The following is a 9,800-nucleotide window of genomic DNA, read 5'->3' on the forward strand; positions in this document are numbered from 1 at the left end:
GAAAAAAGAATGTATTGATTTCAGAGATGGCCTTGGATTAAAAATCTAAAATTAACTTTGATTAGAAAATTAAAACCAAGAAAACTTTCTCTTATTATGATTTGGATTAGAGGCCTATTAAAAGACCTTATTAGGATCAATTAGAAACAATCAAGCATAAATCAGAAAAATCAAGAAAGAAAGAGTAAAAGAAAGGCAAAAAATTAAAGAGTTTTTTTATAGTCTTTTATAGTATTTTGAGTTTAGATAATTAAGATTTTCTCTTAGGAGTTTTGTGTTGAAAAAAAGAGTTTAGAGAAAAACACAAAAAAAAAAGGATTCAACAAAATGTTTTGGTAGCAAAATTTTTAAAGGTTTTGGATATATATGTTTTAGGTTTTTATTTGATTTTCATTTAGGTTTTTATTTGATTTTCATTTAAAAAAAAAAAAAAAAGGCAATCATCACAGATAAAGGGTGCTAGTAAAGCCATAGATTGTTTTGTAAAGAAATAAGAAAGAAAACGAGGCAATTTCTATTTTTCTTTATTTGTATATCTACTTGTGTTACTTAGTTGTTTCTTTTTCTTCTTTTAAAATAAATTTTTATAATAAATTCATAATTTTTACCAAATGATTAAAGGATTTAAATCTTGAATTATGAATGCTACCAAACGATTGGAGAATTTTATAATGACTTTTCGTAAAATAATTTTTCAATCCTACCAAATAATTGGAGGATTCAAATTTTTGTTAAATCTTACTAAAATATTGGAAGATTTAATAACCTTTATTTTAAAAATTTTCATAAAAAGATTTTCAACAAAAATCCCACCAAATGATTGGAGGATTTACATTAATATAAAATCCTGCCAAACGATTGGAGGATTTTATTCTTTGATTTCAAAAAATTGGTTTCTTAGAAAATATGTTAATGAATTCGATGTTTTCAGAGTGGGACACGAGTCTCCATGAATACTTATGAGATAAAAAAATTATCTTAAATCACTACTAAACAATTAGAGTAATTTTAAAATCAACTTTCAATAATTAAATTTACTTGGGAAATATTCAAAAATATTTTAAGGCTTAGATAATATGACATTAAATTGGTACATCATTTAATGGACGTTGTGAGGGTGTTATAATTTTTTTTACACGTAATCGTACTCTCAGATCTAGTCTTGATTTCGCAAATATAAAATCTACATTTTAAAGATACCTAAGTTAAGCTTGAGTTTTCTCTTGAAAAAAGGATAGATTAACTTAGGTGGCCAATCATTCCTTAATAAAAAAGATTGGTGACAACTCTTTTTCTAGCAATAGGTTTACGGATTTATACGTTGTTACAGTCGAGTTGCTACTTTTAGAAAAGAAAAGTTAAAAGAGGGAAAGGAGATTTAAAATAGCTAGTAAATATCTTGATTGTCTTGTTAGAAAGACAAGTTTATTGCTATTGTAGACACCTAATTTTGTTCAGGTATATTTCAATCAATTGTGACACTTTAAAAAATGAGATCTCAGGTCCTTTTCAAGATTTTTTAGGCTTTACAAAAATTTTATGATTTTTGAATAAGTTGATTGCTAGGTTGACACAAAAAAATTAACAAAAATCAAGGAAAAAATCAAGGGTCAACAACATAAAAGTTAACTTTGTCAAATTTTTTCGAAATTAATCAAATTTAGTCAAAATATGATATTTTGAAAGAATCAAATAAAGTCATTAAACGCTTGAAGATTTTAAAAAAAATTTGGAGTTTTAAACAAAAATGAGCATTTTAGGCATTTTGATCAAAATGCCCTTAATGTGGGCATGGATAAAAATTAGTCAAATTTTATCAAAATTATTTAAATTTGGTCAAACTTTGTGAAAGCATATTGCTTAAAGAGATGATTTATGGAAAACCAAAATTTGAGCAAAATGACTACAATGCCTTTTGATCAATTTTTAGTCATCCTCAGTCAGATCCGGGTCAACCCTTGAAAATCTTGATTGATTGGGACTCTTAAGGTTTGGAGTCAATAATATTATGATTTAGGATATTAAAAATCAAATTTGACCCTAAATGAGTTATGAAAGTCCAAAAAACCTTTTAATGGTATTATCATAAATTTGATCGAAACGAGGTCGAATTTTGAGTGTGAACATGAATTTAGATTTAAAGACCCCATTATCATTCTTTGGCATAATAAAATCACAAGATCATCATTAAAGCAGAAAATCTAGGAATAATCATGAAAAAATGGCTTTTAATCATTAATAATGGGTAAATGGATTATTTCACATAAGACTAAAGGACAACTGTGCATGTTTCTAAAAGATGTGTTGGAAATGAAGTTGACCCTTAGATTGAAGGTGGTTTGGGTTTAAGGGCTCACCTTAAAGGGAGATGAAAACTAAGCTTGGAGGAAAAAGACAAACAATTGACCACCCTTGGATTAGGTTTGTTCTAAGGACTATGAGGGATAGTCTTGGCCTTTAAAATTCCATGCATTGGAGCTGAAAAGAGGGATTTTTTGAGCAGTAAAAAAAAAGGATGTCATTTTCCTTGAAACAAAAAAGAAAAGCTTGAAAAAAAAAAACCTAAAAAGAAAACTTATGAGGTAGTCATTTTCTTACTCTTTCTTTCATTTACCTTATCATTTCCATCTTCGTTTCATTTTTTGACCTTTTTCAAAGAAGATCAATTTTTTATTAGTTGTTTCTTTTGAAATCTTTAATTGATTCATCATCTCATCCTATCAATCTAATGATAGAGTCATGAGATGAAATAGAATCATAAAGCAACAATCCTTCATCAAAAGAAGCTTTCGGCCATAAAGCTTCCATGATTGTTGGAAGCTTTCTCTTTTCTCTTTTAGTGTTCTTTATGCTTTGATATGTGACTTGGATATGTTTATGTTAGTCTTGTGTGTGATGATTCCATATTTGTGGTTTGATTTAGTGTTCAACTACTCTTTTCATGAATAAAATGCTTGTTTGGCTATTTTCATTTTAAGAGATTTCTATGTGTTTGATAAAAATTTTATTAGAAAAATGAAAGTTTTTTAGTTGTTTTTGATGAATAAAAGCTTGTTTGGCAATCTTCATTTTAGTAGATTTTAAAGTGTTTGATAAAAGTTTGATTTAAAATAAGTAAGGAATTTTTTATTTCTTGTTGAGTTTTTTATGTTTGTGATTGAATTGCTATGGACGCTTGAGGGAAACATGATAAAAATCCATGTGAGGCTCTTAACCAATCCTTTTTTATGGTTAAGCTGAGACCTCTATCTTACATCAAGGCCATAGTTTTGTTTGTTTGAGTCATGTGATGTTTCTTGAATTCGATTTTATTGTTTGAAAATGTTTAGTAAGTGTTTGATTATCTGTGTATATCATCTTATTCATGTTAATATAGTTGCATATTCCAGTATTTACACATCTCATGCATCTTAGCTTGATTGCATTTAATTTCAATATAGTTGCATACTTTGTAGTTTGATCATCTCATGCATTGTAATTTGATAATATTTCTATGTTTAGTAATGTTTGATATAATGTTCATGTGATTCTATTCATGTCATACATCATAGTTTCATATTTTATTGCATTTAAATTAGCATCCTGTATCAATTACCATGCATTAAACCCTAAACCAAACCTTAAACCCTAAATCTACTCTTAAGCCTAACCCTAAACCCTCATCTAAACCCGAAGTCCTAAACTAAACCCTAAGTTCAAACTCTAATTACATACCATAAACCCTAAACCTTAAGTTAAAAGCATAAACCCTAAACCCTAAAGGCTAATCCTATACCCCTTCTCATGCCTTTATATTTCATTTTGATAAGTTGTTACATACATTAGCATTCTTAAATTATCATTGCCTTCAACATTTATATTTGTCATTCACACTTTAATTGTCATGCAAATATTATGTCTTGGTGCACTTATGCATCATTTACATGAAGCCTAGATAATTTTTTTTCAAGGAAAAAAAAAGAAAAAATTATTTAAAAAAATAATAAAGTGATATTTCTAAGTAAAAATAATTTTTGAAATCCGGCCTAAAAATAAGAGACTATTAACAATTATTGTTTATAAGAAATATTATATTGATTTGATGGGATTTTATGAAAATTATCAAAGTAAGAAGATATTTTTAGACTTCCATTTAAATATAAGGGAATGAAAAAAAAATGTTTTAATACTAAGAATTTTTTTTTTATCCAAATAATTAGATTAGTTTTTAAAAAATTCAAAAATAAAATGTTTTGTTTTCAAAATTCAAAATTCGAAATGATTTGATTTCAAGAAAAATGATTTTTGAGAGAATAAATGAAATTCAAAGAATTAATCTTCAAACATTAAACTGAGGACAATTTCTATTATAGCTCAAAGATAACATGCAATCAATTGATATCAATTTTAATAGCTATTGTGGAGATATTAATCTTTACTCACACATAATTAACTCTCAAATCTATTACTATTTTTGGTAGACCTAACTATTTTTTTTATAAATTTTAAACTCATCTTGTTATTTTATTAAAAATAAAAACTTTTTAGATGGTTAGTCGTACCTTCCAAAAAAAAAAAAAAATGGGAACTATTTTAGTTTTGAGACTTCAAAATGTTTTTCACATCTTGTGGTTGGATTTCCAAATCCACACATTGCGACAACTATGACAAAAGTTTTGCAGAAAAACTCTAATTTAAACTAGAATAAATCCTTAAATTTGAAATATTGAACTATGTTTGTTATAGATTATATTTTAGAAGATACTAAACACCCTCTCTCTCAACAATAATATTAGCAAAAATGTAATTGAATTTTGAAATAGGATAATATAGTTTATAAATAGAAGTTTCAAATAGGAATTTGTGTACAAGCAGATTAATTTGTTATTTGCTTAGACAAATAAGTTGTATTGATTTCCGTACTTAAAATGAAAAATGTGGATTTCTCAACTGCTGATCGCAGGTACTTGAAGAAAGATGATATAACTATTTATTATTTATGTTTATTTATTTCGATTAAAGCTTTGAATTATTATGTTAAAAAATGAATGTTTTCTTGCTACTCCTTTATTGTTGCGTCTATGAGACATACAACTACACGCGGGTCATTACATCCTAATTCAACATCTACTTATAGTTAGACAAATGTGGTTTAGCTTCGTGTAGATCATTACTTAGATATCCGAGCTTCCCTATACAATTCAGATTCCTCTTTGATTTAGTTTGTTAGTTTTCCCTGATGGTATTGTGGTGCATATTTTGCTGTAAAGGATAAATTCATGTCCTTGTGACAAAACAAGAGACACTATGGAATTATTTTCAAGTTCTTGAACTCTGTAAGAAATATGAAATATCATCTCGTGTACTTACTGAAATTGATTGGGTCATGCATTCTTTCTTTTTGAAGGGTCTTGTGGAGGATGTCAGACGTCGAGTGAACGAAGCAGTTCAATCTCGCCATGTAATTTCCTTCCCTATATTTTGCATTTTTTTTTAGTATGCCACCAGATTCGTTTGTTTTACAGAAAATAACCTTTAAAAAATAATTTTTACATTTTCAAGTATTTGATTAATAAAAAATTAATTGATCAATAAAAAAATGATTTATTGATCAATAAAAAATAAGATCATTTTTTAAAAAATTATCTTATAAATTTAAAAAGTATATTTTTTTTTGAAAATTTAACAAGAAAAAAATATTTTATGAAAAAAACTGTTTATGAGTAAAACTATTTATTAATGCTTTTGAGTATAATTTTACTTATAAATAATATTATATTAATAAATAATATAATAAATATTATTAATTTAATTAATAAATATTATAATAATATATTAATAAATAATATATTAATATCTTAATAAATAATATAAAGAGTAATAAATAGTTTTATTTTAAATATTTTTATGTTAACATAATATTTTAATATTAAATATTATTATTAAAATATAATTATTTTTAATATTAATAATTTTAATAATAAATAATTTCAGTATATTTTAATAATAAATTTTAATATTTTAATAATTATATTAATATTATTTAAAAAAACAAATTTTTCAAAAAATAACCAAACAACGAAAAATATTTTTTATTAATTCTTTCAAATAATAAAAAAAATTTTGCAATTTAAAAAATGTAAATATTTGTTAAAAATTATCTTTTAAAAATTACTTTTTACGAAACAAACGAAACTAAGTGGACCAATCTCCGTGTTGTACTTTATAAATTTCCTTGTTCAACATAACAGCTTTTGCTATGGTTTTACAGATACAGACTTGCTAGAGCTTACTTTCATTCTCTTATATATATATAGAACAATTTTCATTCTCATTCTCCCTTTTTTTACGTTATGGGTTATCATGAAAACCTTGGTTTGAAACCATTACCGATGGGCAACTATTGCTTTTGCCCCTTGAACTCCATGGCTGAAGGTTTTCTTCGATTTCCTCAAATTTTTTCACATTCACACTTTTCCCTGCCAAAGCAGCAAAGTTTCACCTGGTTGTTGTTCCATATTCACCTTATTTGGCTGTTTGCGCTTTTAACGTTTCATGGGTGAGAGAAGATATCTACCTGATAATTTGAAAATACTGCACGTAAAAGAAGAGTTATTGCATGTAATTAACAAACACCGTGATGATCTAGGTATCTAACTACCAAATCTTTATGCAATTGTTATGGGAGATGCTTTATTGTATCTGGAAAATTATCAGCCTTTCGAAATCAATCAGGTTTGAACATCGCCGGCAAACTTGAACCTGACATTTATTCTATATTATGACAAAACTTGTCCAGGAAAATGATCTCTCAATGCAGCGCCTCATTTACCTGTTGGAAGATGAAAATTGAGATCAGACAAAATGCAATTGTCATTGTTTATTACACACTCAATTTGCTAAAAACAATAGCAAGAACTTACTAGTCTCATGAAAACAAAATTATATCATTAGATAGATTTTGAATAGCCCAGTTATTGACTGAATAAATGGAATTTAGGCTAGTTCTTTAGCTAACTCCTTGAACAATCTAAACTGTAAAGCCGAATATTCTAGAACAAATCGAGAATCAAGCTTGGAGCTTTACAGATCAGAGAAAGAAAATAATTGAACTGATTCCCTTAATTCGAGTTTGGGACACCATTATACATTTATCAATTTTGTTCTTTATTTTTTTTCCTTTTTCTTTTGGGTCACTATTTCACGAACATCTTGGTACTTAGAAGAAACAGCCAGTGCAAGTCAACCAGCAAACAACTTACCATAGTTTTACCGCACCCTTGTGAATTTGTAAATAGCCTTAATTAGTGAACCATATTTCATGGACTTCAAGGGTCCCATAAGTCTGTTTAAAAAGAAGAAACATATAATTCCATATAACGAAGCAGATTTATTCACAAGCAAAACAAAAAGGTGTAAAGTTCTGCAATGACTAACTTTCAGTCCTTAACACTAGAATATAAGCAAACACTACATCAGCACTCAAGATAAGACTGTAATAGGTTAAGTAAATACTTCAAAATACTTATAAGACAACTGATCATGCATGGTAAAAACAGATAATCCTTAAAAGTCTCAAAGCAACAATAAACTAAATGGAACTTTTACATATTTCCTCAATGCTAATCTTTAATTTTCCTTTCAAATTGCAAACATAAAATGAAAAGAGGAACCTTAGCGTGAATTATTCTTCACTGCGCAAAAATGGTAAAAACAACATCCACCAGATCTACATTTATTCTTTTTTTTTTTTCATTTATTAAAAAAATTATTTATATTGAAGAGACCATTTAGAAGGTTAGAAGTCTTTCATCCGACAAAATCCCATATAAGCATCTTTGATGGAGAACAAAACAATCATGGTATTTTCCCTGATTCCATAGAATTCACTTCACGAGAATACTCACATAATCTCAATACATTGAATTCTCCAGGCAGGGAAACCTAAGTGGCACCTGGCAGGTCCATATACTAATAAAAGATCAGGTTCTGGCCCTCCACTACCTAATGGAAAAGAAGATCAATTTCCAATATTAACATGGTAAAGAACACTGTATTGTAACATCCACCAAGTAGATCAGACAAGTAACACAAACCAACAGTTTTCAGTGCCTCGCCCATTTGAGATTCAGTGAAGATTTTCTCTTCCTGATTTGGGTCAGTAGCACTTGATTTTAAGTACTTCATAAAAAGTACATTGGCTGCCTTGGCCACTGCTTCTTTCCCATCAGAAAATGATGCAAACTCAAGAGTTATAAGTGTTTGGTCTAGTAGCACATTATTTTCACGAGCTTCCTGCACAACACAGATAGAAGATTTGCTCTTAATTTAGCACCTTTGATATCATTCCATTTGAATCAATGTATGTCTCAAAATAATCCAATAACATTATAGAGATTAGTAGCTAAGCAAACATATGGTACATGGAATAGCTCCCTAAACTAAGTTTTTCAAAAAGAAACCTAACATAGAGTCCAAAGAGTACAAAAAGCAGTCAAGAACAAGACCAATATAAATGTTACAAATACGTATCAGGCTTTGTATAGAAAGTTCAAGGTCGGGACAATGAAAACTTAACCTTACAAATGTAACTATAATTTTTTGGTTGCATAGTACCATAAAGAAACATGAAAATTTGGTTTTGGAAACTGATCAGCCATTTAGCCAATTTATTTATGCGTAAATGATGCTAATGAGTCATGATGAACTATGATACAGACTAATTTGACCATGGGCAGAAAGAATAGTACCCCAAACAATATTGCACCATCCAACTTTTCCAAGATGAAGTCTTTTGATTTCTTCAGTATTCCTAGAACAACAAAATGGTATAAAAGCACTATTATGTTAAATACAAAAACTGCATATACATCTGCACCTGATTAATCTAGCAACGGTGAGAATCCAGAATTCTTACTTCCTTATCATAAAGGCAAACATGTTTGACACCGACAGCTGTCAGCTATTGCAAAAGCTCAATGATTTTTGAAGTTTGGTAAGCTTCTTCACTTTCTACTACAATCGCCAGATAGCGGAGCTTGGCTATATGAAGGGTTTTGTATCTCCTCAGTAGTCCCCAAGAGATAAGATAGCTTTCATGCGCATTAGCTATACCCAGTGCAAAGTAGCATAAGTTGACAATAACATGTACGAGATGCCACAATGACCGAAGTTGAAGATTTCCAATCTGCGCAAAACGTTGAATCCAAAATGAAACATCTAATGCAATTCAAGGAAACTAAATGACATAAAATTCATCAGCTATCAGCCATGAGAATTTGATAGAAAATTCATCTTAGGTAATCTTTATAGTCATCTGTCAAACATTAAAGTCTACTTTAAAAAAGGAATATGATTGTTAAAATCTCTAAAAAAAACAGTAAACAATTTATCAAAACGTTGAACAATTAGAAAGTATTGGTATTTATCGATTATTTAATGAAAATTGAAGAGTTACAAATGCTCATAAAAGCAATGCTAGTGAAAAAAAAAAGAGACCAACATCTCGTACTTGAGCAATCCAGAGATGTAGCACCCGCGTTTCCCTCTTGAAATCCATTAATCTTTCAATATAAAAAAGAAAGAAATTAATCAAAGAAAAAGAATATTGTTTGATGTGAATCGCTTGAGAAAATAGGTTAAGAAAGTGGATCACACCTCTAACATTTAAACATAAACAACTGGGGACATAGCTCTGTATGACTGGAATCGTAGCTTGGAATAAAGCTTTCAAGGGAGACAGGGAAAATCCAGATGCAGAAGCACAAACAACAGAGAAAAACCAACTGTTGGCGATCAAAGAGAATAGAAAAGGAAGAAGA

At 28.5% G+C, this 9,800-nt stretch overlaps 1 pseudogene; it reads right to left on the reverse strand.

Moving 5' to 3' along the window:
* Positions 1–7,221: 7,221 nt before the first annotated feature.
* Positions 7,222–9,538, reverse strand: LOC111298379 (uncharacterized; annotated as a pseudogene).
* Between the last annotated feature and the right edge of the window lie 262 nt (positions 9,539–9,800).

The sequence above is a fragment of the Durio zibethinus genome, chromosome 16 (genome assembly GCF_047325235.1).
Source record: "Durio zibethinus cultivar Kanyao isolate XHJ-2024 chromosome 16, ASM4732523v1, whole genome shotgun sequence".
NCBI lineage: Eukaryota > Viridiplantae > Streptophyta > Magnoliopsida > Malvales > Malvaceae > Durio > Durio zibethinus.